Below are 15861 nucleotides of genomic sequence, written 5' to 3'. Positions count from 1 at the left end.
ACCTGAGATCATGGCTTCTCTTCAGGACTTGGAGAGGATGAGGACTGCATGTCTGCACAGAGCCCATAAAACAGCTTTGTGTGGTTGGTGCCAAAGCCTGATGGCACCTGGAGTATGACAGTTGATTCCTGGGATATTATGACAGTTGATCACTGATTATTGGGAACTGAATAAGGTGACTCTGGCCATGCATGCTGCTGTCCCCCAAATGGCTCAAATCCTGGAAAAACTAAATACTTGCTCAGGTCCATGGCATACTGTCTTGAATTTGGCACATGCTTTCTGCAGCATACCCTTAGATCCAAAGTCCCAGGACCATTTTGCCTTCAACTGAGAGGACCAACAATGTGCTTTTTGGTTGCTCCCAGAGAAATTTACACAGCCCAACTATCTGACATGGTTTAGAGTGATGTGAGACATTTTGGAGTGATGTGCCCGACATTCTCTGGGAAAACCATATGGATAATGTTATTCTAACCTCTACAGATTGAAGTCTTTTGCAGAAACCTCCCCAGAAACTCCTAGGGTATTTACAATCCAGAGGATGGGCCAGTCATGCCCAGAAAGTCCAGGGACCAGGGGGCACCATAACATTACTGGGCATGGTCAGGTTAAGTAAGACCCAGGTTTTGCCAACAGCTGTGACTGTCAAAATCCAGACATACCCACAGGCATCTGTATAGTTTGGATCTGTGTCCCTGCCTGAATCTCAAATCTAATTATAATCTGCAGAGGTGAGGCCTGGTGGGAGGTGGTTGGATCATGGAGGTGGTCCCTCATGAATGGCTTAGCACCATCCCCTCTGTGCTGTTCTTGTGATACTGAAAGCTCTCACAAGATCTAGTTGTTTAAAAGTGTGTTGGCCAGGTGCAGTGGCTCACGCATGTAGTCTCAGCACTTTGGGAGGCCGAGGCAGGCAGATAATGAGGTCAGGAGATCGAGACAATCTTGGCTAACATGGTGAAACCTCATCTCTACTAAAAATACAAAAATTAGCCGGGCGTCGTGGCACATGCCTGTAGTCCCAACTACTTGGGAGACTAGGCACTGGTGAGAGTCAGGAGAATCACTTGAACCCAGGAGGTGAAGGTTGCAGTGAGCCGAGATCGCACCACTGCACTCCAGCCTGGGCGACAGAGTGAGACTCTGTTTCAAAAAAAAGTATGTAGCACCTCTCCCCTCTCTCTCTTGTTCCTGTTCCAGTCATGTAAGATGTGCCTGCCTGCTTCCTTTTCCCCTTCCACCATGATTTTAAGCTCCCTAAGGCCAGCAGTGTGAGCATAGACTAATATACCTTGTTTTATGAAAGGGCTGTATCTGCAAAGGGATCCCCAACACAGAAGGAGTCAGGAAACCAAAGAATGAGACAGACAAATCCGGTTTGTCAGTAAAGGGTAATTTATTGGGGGCAGTTTGTGGTCAGAAGCATGGTCTTGAGTGGTAGCAAGACAGGTAGTTCCCCAGGCTGTTACTGCCAAGATTTAGGGCTTACTTAGTATAGGAAAATGGTAAATATGCACCGTAGGAAAGGGCAGGACATTTAAGGTCAGCCTTCCAGAAAGAGAATGAGGTGCTCATCGTAGCCTGTAGTTTGTGTGATGACATATAGGTTGCTTTGACCTAAGAAGATTTTCAGTAAGTATGTACTCTTACGCAAGAAACAGTAGATCAAGTAGAAATCTTAAAGGCATTCCCAGAACTGGGGTTAATTCAAAGTCAACATGGTGGATTCACATCCAAGATGGAGCTGCTTTAGCCTCCACAGAGCTCCTTCCCCAGACCCATGGAGCCCTTAGGGTTTAGAGGACCAGCGTAGAAATTCTCATCCAGGCAGTTTCTTCCTTTTGGTTCTCAAAAGGGAATTGAATGTACACATCTGCTTATTATTCTCAAATAATTTCCTCTTTCACCTTATTATTTCTCAAATCTTTCCTTCTTTTCCCTCTCCACAGAAAAAGTTCCAGAAAATTTAAAAATCTTTTCAGAAAAGACAGTACACTGAGCAGGATTTGCACAAGGAAAAGTAGAGACGGGAGATGGGAGTCAAGTGTTTTGGGGGGTAGAGAAAAAGATTAGGCTGGAAGGTGTACTGGGCCAGGTGTAGGGGTGTTCAGACCTGCGTGTGTGTGTGTGTGTTTGTGTGTGTGTGTGTGGTGTGTGTAACATTCTCACTGAAGGTTTACTTGAAAAACTCCAGCCCTGTCTAGCCTGTATTAACGGAAAGATGTGTGTTTGCCCATGGGCAGGTGAGGGGCTTGGGGGCAGGAGACCCCGGAATGGGACGTAGTGGTGGCAGCTGGGCTGTTTGGCAGGCGGGATGAGCTGCAGAAGGAGCAGGGCTCTGGTTCCCATGCTCGTCCATCCTGCTGGCATGGAGCCACCTCCAGGCTGTGGGGTGGGTGTGGTAGGTGGGGCTTCCTTCCTTCCCCAAACTAGCCCAGCAATTCCCCAGGAAGCCAGGCCTCTGCTACCGCTTCTTTCTGCACCTCTACAGGGAGAGTCATCCTGTCTGCACCAAGGATGGGGACAGCAGAGGAATCTCACAGGCCAGGTGGGTCTCAATGGGTAAACGGGGGGTGAACATATATGTGTTTGCTGTGGCTCCCCACTCTGTCATTGGCAGACACTGCTAATCAGTCAGTCACAGGATTCTCACCAGTGCCCAGTGAGCACTACCAATAGCTCCAGATGGTTTATAAGTATCTGGAGACTCTTGCATTGCCTGTGGATCCTTCCTGACCAGATCTTAGAATCTTCCCTGGAAATGAGGAAGTGGCCTGTCACCACCCAATACCTTAGGAAGACCCTGCCCTGTCAGTCAGAGATGGCATCTTGGGTGACCACTCCCTGAGTGGAGGAAGAGAGGGTCCTGTGCAGGGAGTTTCCTTGGTGGATCATGGGTAAGTGATGGCTTTGGTCTGACATAAAGCCTGGTGTGTGGAGCACAGATTCCAGTGGGGCTGGGACAAGCAGGTGCTGCTCAACCAGGCCTCCAAATACACCGTGTCCCCCTCCCACCATAGCTGAGCCTGGATGGGAATGTGGACACCCCATAGATTCCAGAGGATGGGACCCTGGTCAGACCCTGGTCAGTGGTGGTCCTGGGGTGTGGGGTAAAGGCAGCTGGGACAGGGCCTCCAGGTGTGGGAGGAGCCAGCCTCTCCTGTGAGGCCGTGGGCAAGTCTCTGCCCTCTTTGGGCCTCTGTTTCCTCATCTGGCAAATGTACAAATGATGAGCCGGTTGTGCAGCCCCCACAGGGTCATGATGGGGTTCGGGGAGGACGGGAATTTGAGGGTGCTTGTGCCTGGCTCTTCCCATGAAGGGTGATGGTGACAGCAATGCTGAGAGCCACATGAAACCGAGTCCTCAGGAGGCCCTGTGAGGAAGGTGTGGTTCCCATCACACTTCCCTGACAAGAGGGAATTACGATCTTCAGACTCAAGATAAATATGGGGTTTGTTTCAAGTCCATGGAGCTCCACAGTTCTTTTAAGAGGTGAGAGCCTAGCAGATTGATCTAGCGGATTGACAGAGGGTGGGCGGAGACTCTGTCTTGTGGTCACCTTCAGACAGCCTGTGGCCACGGGTCCCTGGTCAGCAGCAGGCCCTGCCGAATGGGAGCCCTGGGCAGGCACTGGGAGGGAGGCCTGAGGTGTGGCTCCTGGAGCCTCACAGCTGCTGCCCTGTCCTAGAGCTACAACCTGTCCTGCTGCTGAGCCCCATCCCCGTAGGGCAGCCATGACCTCAAGGCCAAGAAGACCAGGCCATGAAGAATCTCAGGCCCACTGAGTGCCTGGTGGCAGGGGCAGAGTGCCTCAGGGTTCAGTGAAGTTTGGGCTGAGCGTGTGCTCTGGGAGCCAGACAGCTGCACAGGGTTCCCAGCTCCACCGTGACCAGCCCTGTGACTGGGGCAGGGCACTCACTCCTGTGGTACTTGACCATTATTGTCATAAATTTAATGTGTCTGTCCAATCCTTTTCACTTTTTATCTCTCTTCCTCTATAATCACCATGTACTACTGATCTCTGTTAGTGATTGTGTTCAAATGAATAAACATATGTTAAATAGTGTGTATTGTACTTCCTCATGATTTCTTCACTATAGTGTATGACTCCACTCATACAAGGTACTTAGAATAGTTAAGTTTACAGAAACACAAAGTAGAAGAGTGGTTCCTGGGGCTACAGGAAGGTAGGTGAGATGTTTAACGGGTACAGAGTTTTAGTTTTGCAAGATGAAAAACACCCCCTATAAATGTGGAGGATGCTCGTAAAACCGTGTGAATGTGCTTAATTCCTTTGACCTGCACTCTCAAAAATTGTTAAAATGAAAAAAAAAATTGTTGACCAGGTGCAGTGGCTCATGCCTGTAATCCCAGCACTTAGGGAGGCAGAGGTGGGTGGATCACCTGAGGTCAGGAGTTCAAGACCAGCTTGGCCAACATGGTGAAGCCCCGTCTCTAGTAAGGATACAAAAATTAGCCAGGTGTGGTGGTGCATGCCTCTAATCCCAGCTACTCGGGAGGCTAAGGCAGAAGAATTGCTTGAACCCAGGAGGTGAAGGTTGCAGTGAACCAACATTGCACCACTGCACTCCAGCCTGAGAAACAGAGCAAGACTCTGTCTCAAAAAAAGAAACAAAAATCCCAGCAACAACAAAAAAACCAAACTATAGCTATCTGCCATGACATGAATGAATATCACAAATATAATGTATAAAAGTAAGTAGATGTAACAGTATACATACTATATAATTTTATTTATACAAAATCCAGTAAGCAGAAAAAAATGAGGTCCTGGTTTTCAGTAATACTGGAGTAGCTTGTTGAATTAACGCAGATTATAATGAAGACACCTTAATAATATATTATATATATATTTTTTAATGGAGTCTCACTGTCACAAAGACAGGAGTGCAGTGGTGTGATCTCAGCTCACTGCAACCTCCGCCTCCTGGGTTCAAGCGATTCTCCTGCCTCAGCCTCCCAAGTAGCTGGGACTACGGGCGCATGCCACCATGCCCGGCTAATTTTTGTATTTTTAGTAGAGATGGGGTTTCACCATGTAGGCCAGTCTGGTCTTGAACTCCTGACCTCATGATCCGCCCACCTCGGCCTCCCAAAGTGCTGGGATTACAGGCGTGAGCCACTGCACCCAGCCTATATTGTACATTGTTATAGAAACACATCTGTATAATACAAATATGACCTATGTGTAAGAACTAAATGAGGATTTCAGCTGTGCCCACTGTGGGGGAGATAGGTATTGAAGTTTAAATTCAGCCCAATTAAAACCGTTTGTAAACAGTAAGTTCGCTTTTCAAAGCTACACAACAGAATTGAGAGTCTCTATAATGATTCTTTACAGTTTTGTTCACAACTTTAAAATTCATTTAGACATGTGAGGAAACACAAAAATATAATCCATACACAATTTAAAAAGCAGGCAGTAGATGTGATCCTAAGATATTCAAGGTGTTATAATTCAGGATGTTTAAAGGCAGCTATTATAAATCTGTTCATGGGGGTAAAGGAAAATATTTTAAGAGAACCTCAGCAAAGAAATGGAAATTATGAAACAATAGGAAGATAAGGAAATTTAAAAAATACTTTTGAGCTTATTCAAAGATTAGAAACAGAAGACAGAGGAATAGAAATTGCCCATTCTGAATAAAAGAGAGAAAAAGCTTAAAGAAAATGAAGAGTCTTAGAGATCTGTAGAGTGATTGAGTCCAATTTGGAGAGGGGACAGAAAAATTAAATGAGGTACAAAGTAAATCACCAACTAATAGCTAAAAACTTCCAGAAATTGGTCAAACCCCCCAGTTTTTATACCCAACATGTCAACAAACCCCTCCAAAATATATAAATAAAACCATACCAAGGCCATATGGTGATTTAGGAGACTGGCAAGGCAGAGCTTTCTGTTGACTTGCTGTGATTTCTAATTTTAACTACTTAGAAGAATGAAAAATAGGTTCTCCTTAGAGTTTCTTTTTTTCTTGGAGAAAAAAAGTATTAAAGGCAGATGACTTTCCAGCTTTCTCTTAAATTTCCAGTGTCTTACTCTGGAAATTATTTGAATTTGTTTCTTCCAAATCCTGCAGTAATATTGATGCTCCAGAAAGGCGTCCCAGGGAGATTCTGCTCTTGTGCATCCATCCTGCACAGAGCTGAGGCTGTGCCTCCTCTAGTTTCATTAGCGTTTAGTCGTGGGTTACTTCGAGTTAATCTAGAAAACTAAATGTTAAAATGGATTCAGGCCAGGTGCGGTAGCTCACGCCTGTAATCCCAGCACTTTAGGAGCCCGAGGTGGGCAGATCACTTGAGGTCAGGAGTTCGAGACCAGACTGGCAAAAATGGCAAAACCCCATCTGTACTAAAAATACAAAAATTAGCCGGGTGTGGTGGCAGGTGCCTGTAATTTCAGCTACTGGGAAGGCTGAGGCAGGAGAATCGCTTGAACACGGGAGGCGGAGGTTGCAGTGACCCTGGATTCAGTCACCACACTACAACCTGGGCTACAGAGGGAGACTCCATCTCAAAAAACGAAAAAGAAAAATGGATTCAAAGAATTATCACTGTTAAGTTCCAACAGGAAATTACTAAACGTGGTTCCAAAGGAATATTTAAAAAGGGAAATTGTTTCCAAGAAAGTCCTATTTACAGCAGAAACACAGACACTGTTCGTGACCTCACTACACAAACTTCCGTCATGTGTTGGGAGGGACTAAGGGGCTCTCTGGTCCTGCACCTGCATTAATTACCTCCAGGAGGTCCACACTAGGACCCCGAGGCTTGGGAACCAGCCTGGGTCAGGGGCAGAGAAGTGGTGAATGCGGCTCCAAGGGGCATTCCTGGGGTGCAGAGGAGGATTTGTGATAGCCCAGAGGATAGAGGAAATGGTGGCTTTGAAAAGGCAAGTGCCAGGTTATCAGGAACCATGTATCTCCATTTCTGGCAGTGAACTGACGGTTTCAGACACTCATGAGAAAGCGTCCCACGTGGAATGCCAAGAAGTCGGAGAACTGTCAGACATCTGGCCGTTAGCCACAGTCCTACGCAGGGGCTACACTGCGCATGTCCGAAGGGGCGTGTCAGGGGTGGGGCGAGGAGGAGGTGCCGTTCCCATGGAGAGACGGTGCCGAGGGAAGGGGCGGGGCGAGGAGAAGGGGCGGAACCGAGGGAAGAGGCGGGGCGAGTCCAGCTCCAGGAGGAGGAGCGTTACTATGGGAACCTTGACAGGTTTGTGAGCAGCTCCCCGTCCCCTGCTGCTCCGTGAGGAATCAAACTTCTGGCACTGACGAAGCATGAAGCCAGCATCTTAGGGGTAGGTAGTGACATAATTACAAGATACGATCAGCCGCCCTGGTCCCGCTGTCGCCTGGCAGACAGGAGAGGTTTGGGAACAACCAGGCTCCCCTTGGCATGGCAGAACTGCTCTGGACACAGGGAGGTGTGGATTGGTGGGCGGGAGCTACGCCTGGCATACTGGGAGTTGTCGCCTTTGATTAGCTTCCAGTTTTTTCTTTTTTTTTTTCTTTTTTTATTATTATACTTTAGGTTTTAGGGTACATGTGCACAATGTGCAGGTTTGTTAAATATGTATCCATGTGCCATGTTGTTTTGCTGCACCCATTAACTCATCATTTAGCATTAGGTATAGCTTCCAGTTTTTTCATCACAGGGCGACTGGATTACAATCCCAGCCAGCATGAACAGGAGGCGGCGCGCAGTCCTGAAGGCGAAGTCCGGCTGTGCCGGCCTTGCTGTGCATGCTGGGAGCTGTATGTAGTCTCTTCACCGCTCCCGTCCTTTCAAGAGCTTCGGGACTACAATCCTAGCATGCCCCAGGCTCGGGAGCTGGGCGAAGTTCTCGGCGGGAGGAGCGAAGCGGCGCGCGTCTGGCCAGGCACGCTGGAAAGGGTAGCTCTTAACGGTTCCCCGCCCGTTGGTGGCAAGGCGGCTGGACTGGAATCCCAGCTGGCGACATGGAGGAGGCGGGCAGCCCAGGAGGGTTGGGCAGGGCAGTGTGGACCTCGCCGCTTCCACAGCGATGCTGGCTACTGATCTCAGGCACCTCCTTGCCATGGGAAGTGAGTCCGGAGGGGGACAGAAGGCGCAGGTCCAGGCTGGGCAGTGAGGAGGGCATGACGCCCCAAAGTGCACCTCGCCCTTGTCCAACTCGGACGGGTGTGGTCCTCACCCCACTTCCCGCTGCTCGGCTGAATTCCCTCTCCCACCTGCACCCGGGGTCTTTCCTGGGCATCGCGCCTCCTCCAGCCCAGGGAGCCGCCTGCTTTCCTAAGCTGCTGTGGGAACTGGCCTGAGGTCCAGGCGCTGTCCATTGTGCCGCTGCCCTCTTTTCTCTCCAGCCAGAGCGCAGTGCAGCCACTATGGGGAGAAATCCGCCGCCTGACCTGCCAGTGCACAAGTTCAAAACTTTGCAGGGGGTGACATGGCCTGTGGCTTCGTGAAAACGTCACCCTCACCAGCACCTTTTTCACAGATGTTGAGGCGGCAGAGAGGGTCATTACTGGTTTACACAGGAGATGCTAAAATCCGAGGAGAAAATTTCACTTCCCAGGCGTGTGTCTCTGGTGCGCCATTTTTCACCAACCCATTTGGTGGAAAGTCCCCCAAATAGCTACCTAAAGATAAAGATGGTTTAGGCATTTTCATTGGCACATCATTGGCCTCATCTCAACTGAGGCCTGACTGGGCACTGTCTCAAAGACACAGATGGCAACCTGATCCTCAAGAACAGGTAGTGCTCCAGCTTTGTGGGAGCGACTTTCAAGGTGTGGACCACTTGGGGAGTCTTTGAAACTCCTTAGTCTTCACATCTTTGCTTTGAATAGAAAGCTGATCACCCCCGGCACTCACGCTGGTACCTTTACTCTCTCAGGCTGATCTGTTGAATTTTTCTGTCTAGACAATGGAAACTTCTGGAAGCACTTCTAGTTTCGTGTAGCTTCCTAATAATTGATGTCGCTAAATTCCATATGTCCTCAGGGACAGTTGCTTTGATTCTGGAATGGCGCCAGCTTTTATGTTTTTATGTCTAATCCGTAAAAACCAAGGTGTTAATCTACATGAAAATAAGACCTTGTTCATATCGCACATTCCAACATGCTTCATTTGTGATTCCTGAGTGAGGGTTACTATAAATAAAAACCCCTAAAAACCCGGTCATGGATATTGACACTGTTATTGTACTTTGTGAATAATTTACTCCTTCAGGATCAGTTACAGATGGGCTCATCAGCACCTTTGTAAATAAAGGAACAAGAACCATGCGGCATCTATGGACGTGGCAAGATGAAGTATAGGGAGACCACAGCACATCAGCTCTTCCCTTGTTTTCAGTAGAGTCTGTGGGGTCAAGTACCTGTATTCCTCCCCCATTCCTCAATATTCTCATTCTACTCCTGAGTATTCCCTCGTTAGGTGGGAGTTTCTAAATACACTTGTCTGCAAGTGTTGGTGGGGATGTTGCAACGTGAGGGCATCCATCATCCATCACCTTAAAGGTGAAGGGAGAGGATTTTGTGATTTGTGTTCAAGAGGCACTGCTGTTGTTCCTGTGACTGCAACAACAGGTGATCTCAGCTGTCCCCAGCAGCTGCCTCACAAGATTGGTCCTGATGCAGCCACAGCTGCTGTTCACAGAGCCAGGAGCTCCTTGCAGTTTGGTGTGTTCTGCTGAGATTTGTGTCTCCGACCCTCCTCTGCTCACTCCATTCCTGGTAGTATCTGCTCAGTTGTCTGGTTTGTTCCAGTGTTTCCTGGGAGCCTGTTGTGTAACTGCATTTCAGAGGATCTTTGGGGATTCCACCCTCACTACACCAGTCACTCTACACTGGCCATGCACTTAGCTTCTTGGGGCCCCGTATAATGTCCTCTTCAGTGGAGCTGTGAAGAGTTCTATTTAGGGATAGATCTCATTCTCACGTGCTCAGGCTGCTTAGAAAGCTGATCATCTCCTCTTTGGACACATGAACATTATTTCTTTTGTGTATTTTGAAATCTGATGCTGGTTTTTTTTTGTTTCTTGTTTGTTTGTTTGTTTGTTTGAGACAGAGTCTCCCTCTGTTGCCCAGGCTGGAGTGCAGTGGTGCAATCTCGGCTCACTGCAAGCTCTGCCTCCCGGGTTCATGCCATCCTCCTGCCTCAGCCTCCTGAGTAGCTGGGACTACAGGCACCCACCACCACACCCAGCTAATTTTTTGTCTTTTTAGTAGAGACGGGGTTTCACCGTGTTAGCCAGTATGGTCTCGATCTCCTGACCTCATGATCCGTCCATCTCAGCCTCCCAAAGTGCTGGGATTACAGGCGTGAGCCACCGCACCCGGCCTGTTTGTTTTTAAATAAAGTGGATTCTTGCATTAACAGTCACTTTTAGATATCTTTGTGAATTTAACTCTGGCAACAACTTCATGATGTTGGCATGCGATCCCCATTTCATAAGTGAGGAAACTGACACTCAGAGAGGTAGAGTAGCTTTATTTACTTCACACAAGCTTTTCATGAATTTCAAGTCTCAACCTAGAAGTCTTCCTCTAAGGTGTGATTATGGCATATTCCAGTTTGTGGTTTTCTGCCAGCATCCTGAAGGGGTCCACATCTCATTAGGACTCCATTTTCTTCTTAATGACAGGAAACTTGCAGAAACAGGCCTTTGGCTGGGGAGAGCACTTGCTGGCACTTGGCCTTCCCTGTCTTCCGCCTTCCCCTTGTCAGGGCGTAGATTTGATTTGAGGTGATTTGAGGGAGCTGGAGCAGCGGTAGATCCCGACCAGCACTCACCTGGAATGCTTGTTGATATGTAAAGATAACACCCACTCTCTTTTTGAGGTGTGTTTTTTTTTTGTTCTAATTATTCCTCTGGGCCTTCTCTTCCAGGTTTGTGCTGTGTACTAACATGCAATGCAAATACTGATGAAAACAAAACTATTGCTCTCCTACCAGATGGTAACAATGCTTATATTTTTCCTCTTTTTCTAATTATAAAATAAATGCATGCTGTTTTAAGAATGTCAGATCATAGAGATATTTATGTAGTGAAAGTCTCCCATGTCTTCCTCTTCCTTCCAAACTCACTCCCGTCTTAGAAGGAATTATTATAGCTTGGTGTTTATTCTTCTGGATGTTTTCCATAAATTTATAAATACATATAAAGTTGGCCAGGTGTGGTGGCTCAGGCCTGTAATCCCAACACTTTGGGAGGCTGAGTGGGAGGGATCCCTTGAGCTCAGGAGTTTGAGGCTGCAGTGAGCTGTGATCACGCCACTGCACTCCCGTCTGGGTGACAGAGTGAGACCCTGCCTCCAGAAAAAAAAAAGAGAGATATATACATATACAGTTTTTGAACACAAATTATATCATACTATATTGTTTTTATTTTGTTATTTCACAAGCAGTATATCACTTACATTATTCCAAATAAGTGCATGAGATTCTAACTCTCTATTTTTAATGTCTTAAATGTATTCCAAGGAATGGGTATACAATATTTGTTTCACTGTTTATTTTTTGATAGAAATTTAGATTGTTTCTAGTTTCATCATTGTTAAAAAATGCAGCAATAAGATTCTTGTACATAATTTATTACACTGATAACTAACTGTTCAGTTTATCTTGCCCTCTTTTAGTCAGAGAATATGTCATGAGTTTAATATTTATTTTATGATTTGTTTCATAGGGAAATTAATGTTATGACTGGATAAATTCAAGGTTGTCTCTCTCTATATTCTGATGGAAAAGCGTGGAGTTTAGAAGCATTGCTCACCCCTTCAGTTTCTAACAAGTCAGAATTCTCATAGCAATTTAAATTTAAATGTTTGAATTACCTCTCCTCCCCTGGTTCAGAGTAAGTACGTTGTTTTTCTGTTTGTAAAACTTCTGACTCCTGCTTTTTTCAGTTGGGCTTTAGAGAGGATAACTCCCATATTGCTGTTGTACCTATTTCTCTTCAGCATCTGGCTGCATGTGATAAAGATCATAGAATTAGACCTGGTCCTGTATGTATTTTGGCACCAAAAATTCAAAGTAATCAACTCAAGATAGGAGTCTACAACTTTAATTCTTAATAAAAGATTTCCTTTGATTTCCCCAAATCTTTATGATTCCTGGAAGAAATTCACCCATGGGTGAAGCATGTGGCTCTGTTGAATAATGTTTTGTTGGGATTTCCACACCGAGTTTCATGAGGCATACTGTTTTACAGGGTTTTTGTTTTTTTTTTTTTTTTTGGTACTGCCTTTCTCTGATTCTATTGGAGAGTAATACTAGCTTTGTGAAATATATTGGGAAATGTTCCCTCTTCTACTTTTGGACAATATTAAACTCATAATGACAAGTTTTCTTGTGAAAATGCTCCGAAAAAAATGTAAGATGGCCAGTCACGGTGGCTCACACCTGTAATTCCAGCACTTTGGGAGGCCGAGGCAGGCAGATCACGAGGTCAGGAGTTCGTGACCAGCCTGACCGACATAGTGAAACTCTGTCTCTACCAAAAATACAAAAATTAGCTGGGGATGGTGGTGCGTGCCTGTAATCCCAGCTACTCAGGAGGCTGAGGCAGGAGAATCACTTGAACCCAGGAGGCAGAGGTTGCAGTGAGCCGAGATTGCGCCACTGCACTATAGCCTGGGTGACATAGAAAGACTCCGTCTCAAAAAAAAAAAAAAAAAAAAAAAGTAGGGTGCTGTTTTCCTTTTGTACTGGGTAATATTATTTATCTTGATTGGTATTTACCCATATACATGCCAATGGTTCAATGAGCCCCTGTCTTCTACTCGCCAATCTTACCCCTACCTCAGCCCCTCCTCCCTACTTTCTGGTACTCAGCCATGTTTTTCTCTCCTCACATTCTCAACCCTGTCTCCTTAACGTGTGGACTTCCATGCTTTTCCTATATCCTCCCACCATGCACTGCCAGGAGGCTCTGCAGGCTCTAAGCTGGGGCAGCAACACGGTCCCCTCTCTTGGTTTCGGCCTCCAGACCTCAGTCCTATGCTCCTTGCAGATGCTTCTAGTGTTTGGAAACATCTGGTTCATGTGGTTGGTCTGGCTTCCTATGTGTTTGGTGACATAGGGAGTCTGTTTCTTGCTCTTCCACCATACAGAGAGGGCAAAACTCTGAATTGATTTTGAAATAAATTCTTGGTTATCTCTTTTGGACTGAAATAAATTGACTATTACTTTGTGATGACATAAATATTGTAGCTTAGTTTGTGGTAGTTAGAATTTCATGTGTATTTATTGTTTCACAGGCCATGCCACCATGCGCAGCTAATGTTTTTTTGTTTGGCAGAGGCATGGTCTCACTCTGTGGCCCAGGCTAGTTTCCAATTCCTAGGTTCATGCAGTTCTCCCACCTTGGCCTCCCAAAGCACTGGGATTACAGGCATGAGCCACTGTGCTTGGCCAATAGTTAAAATTTTAGATGATTATGTACAGTATTGTGATTAGCCATATTTAACTTATTCACAGACAAGGCTTTAATAAAAATTACTTCATGTTACTATATTTTTCTTTAATTTTTTTTCAAATTAGTTTTCTTTATTTTTCTCTAATCTTTTTGTTCTAGCCTCAGTCACTTTTACCCTGTGTTTCCATCCTGGTCAGCAGAGGCAGCTCCATGGATGATGGGCCTGTGGCTCTGTGTACTTGGGGCTCTTACCGAGGAAGACTTTGTGACCAGGAGGGGGCCACAGGCCTCTTTTCAGGACAGATCACCTGTGCCTAAAACAAAGGAAGAGCCCTTCCAGGCCAGGAGTACTTAGCCAAAATCTTTTTGCTTTTGAGGTTTCTTTTCGTTGATTTTGTTGTTGTTGTTGTTGCTGTTGTTGTTTTCTGAGACAGGGTCTCACTCTGTTGCCTAAGCTGGAGTGCAGTGGGGTGATCTTGGCTCACTGCAATCTCTGCCTCCATGGTTCAAATGACTCTCTTGCCTCAGCCTCTCAAGTAGCTGGGTTTACAGGTTCACACCACCATGCCCCGATAATTTTTGTATTTTTAATAGAGATGGGGTTTTGCCATGTTGGCCAGGCTGGTCTTGAACTCCCGACCTCAGGTGATCCGCCTGCCTTGGCCTCCGAAAGTGCTGGGATTAAGGGCATTAGCCACCATGCCCGGCGAGTTTTTGAGTCTTTATCCATCACTGGACACAATAAATATCCAGACACACAGATGTTTCCCAACATGTCTATGCATTTAGAGATTGGACATTTCTTTTTCTAGTGATCCTGGTTCTTGACCTTCTCACTTAGGGTTTTGTCATCTCCCAGCAGCAGACGCAAGGTCTCTTTAAGCCCTGTGAATGTAGAGGGAGGGTCTCTGAAAAGCACCAAGTATACACTGTATTTCAAGGTGCATTCACATTTCTCTGTCTCTTCCAGGCCAGGTCTTGGAGAGACCAGGAAGCCAAGAGTTTCCTCCAAGAATGGAGATTCCTTGGGAGCAAGGTGTGCCTTGAGTAAAGAAAGATGAATCACATGTGGTCAAAGGCAGTTGTCCAGGGTCTCAAGAACAGCAGCCCCGAGCCAGAAAGAAGAGCTGGGGCTGCTGGGATTGTGGGGGTCCTCTCTCCCACCTAAAAAGCTACTACTGCCTGCCGACCCTCTCAAGAGGAGACCTCTCTGGGCTCCAGCACCTAAAACAGACAAAACTGGGAGGATGGTTCTCTCTTCTGTGTCACACATGTCCTAGAGAAAACCTGTGTATCTGAATGACCAAAGAAAACGATGAGAAAAAATGCAAAATCTGTGCCAGGTCATTCAGTGTCTGGCTGGGGCTGTGTGGTACACATGCATTCCAAGACTGAAGGGTGCTGAGCCTGCAGAAAATGTCCGTCAGACCTGTGTCTCACACGTGGAGTATGACTGCCCATCCAGGTTCATGATGCAGAATTGTCTTTAAAAGACCACTGCAGGTATGGAGAGAGGGATTTCTAACCCTAATAGAACATGACCAGCTGTCCTGCTGGGGAAAGCCGCATGCACCAGTGACATGCTGCCTAAACTGGCCCAGACCACACTCTACTACCTAAGGAATAAGCCCCACATTTGCTCTTTATGGGTAAAGGGAGAGGGTGAGAGAGGAGAGGAGTGTCCGCACAGACATGAGAAGACTGCAGATCCAGATGACCCCCTTGCTGATCAGAATATTAAAGACCGATATGCGGAAACAATGACCCCGTAGCAGATAAGCTTCTAGAGCAGGCTTCAACCATGCTTCATCTAGACCCACTGGCAGAGAAGTCTGTCTGCCATCTATGTTGATGGTCTGGGGGATACCATTTCTGAGACAGATTTAAGAAATGATCTCTACCTGTTGGTGAGATCCGGATGGTCACTGTAATGCAGAGACAGCAGTGTGCTCTCATCAGCCTTCCACAGGGCAGGCTGCGGAAATGGCCACTGAGAAGTCCTTTTGTAAATTGATTGTCCATGGCTGCAGACTCACCGTCAAATGGGGGAAGATTCCAAGCCCTCAAGGAAAAGGAGAAAGAGAAGGACAGAACGGCAGACTCTGGGATTCTGCCAGAGCCTACTTCAGGGCTGCCAGGAGCTCCTCCTCCTGCTGCAGCTCTGGTCCCCACCTTGGAGCCTCCTTCCAAGGAGTGAGACTACCTTTCTGACTTTTTCTGACCGTAGATACCTTTTCTGACTATTTCTGTCCTTTGGCACCTGCTGAGGACGGCAGACCCAGGGATCGGAGCTCCTGGGCCCATTCTTGAGCAGCTTCTTCTTGATCGTGCAATTTGAAGTCGTTCTTGTGCGATGGAAGCAGGGCCCCAGGACAACCCAATATATCAATGGTCTCTGGCCTGTGCCCCACTGATGGTCAGATGGTGG

General features: G+C 46.7%; 1 long non-coding RNA gene and 1 pseudogene across 1 annotated transcript; one reads left to right on the top strand and one right to left on the bottom strand.

The window, feature by feature from the left end:
* Positions 1 to 5891: 5891 nt before the first annotated feature.
* LOC105737780 lies at positions 5892 to 7097 on the bottom strand. The gene is made up of 2 exons (XR_001113461.2): positions 6753 to 7097; positions 5892 to 6238 (listed from the first exon to the last, which is right to left on the bottom strand). It is a non-coding gene; the product is annotated as an uncharacterized LOC105737780 (long non-coding RNA).
* Positions 7098 to 8456: 1359 nt separating this feature from the next.
* On the top strand, positions 8457 to 15630 carry LOC100594297 (annotated as a pseudogene).
* Positions 15631 to 15861: the final 231 nt, after the last annotated feature.

Source organism: Nomascus leucogenys, chromosome 17, assembly GCF_006542625.1.
Source record: "Nomascus leucogenys isolate Asia chromosome 17, Asia_NLE_v1, whole genome shotgun sequence".
Taxonomy (NCBI): Eukaryota; Metazoa; Chordata; class Mammalia; order Primates; family Hylobatidae; genus Nomascus; species Nomascus leucogenys.
The sequence above is the reverse complement of the archived record's forward strand: the minus strand, read 5'-3'. Positions and strand labels throughout refer to the sequence as shown.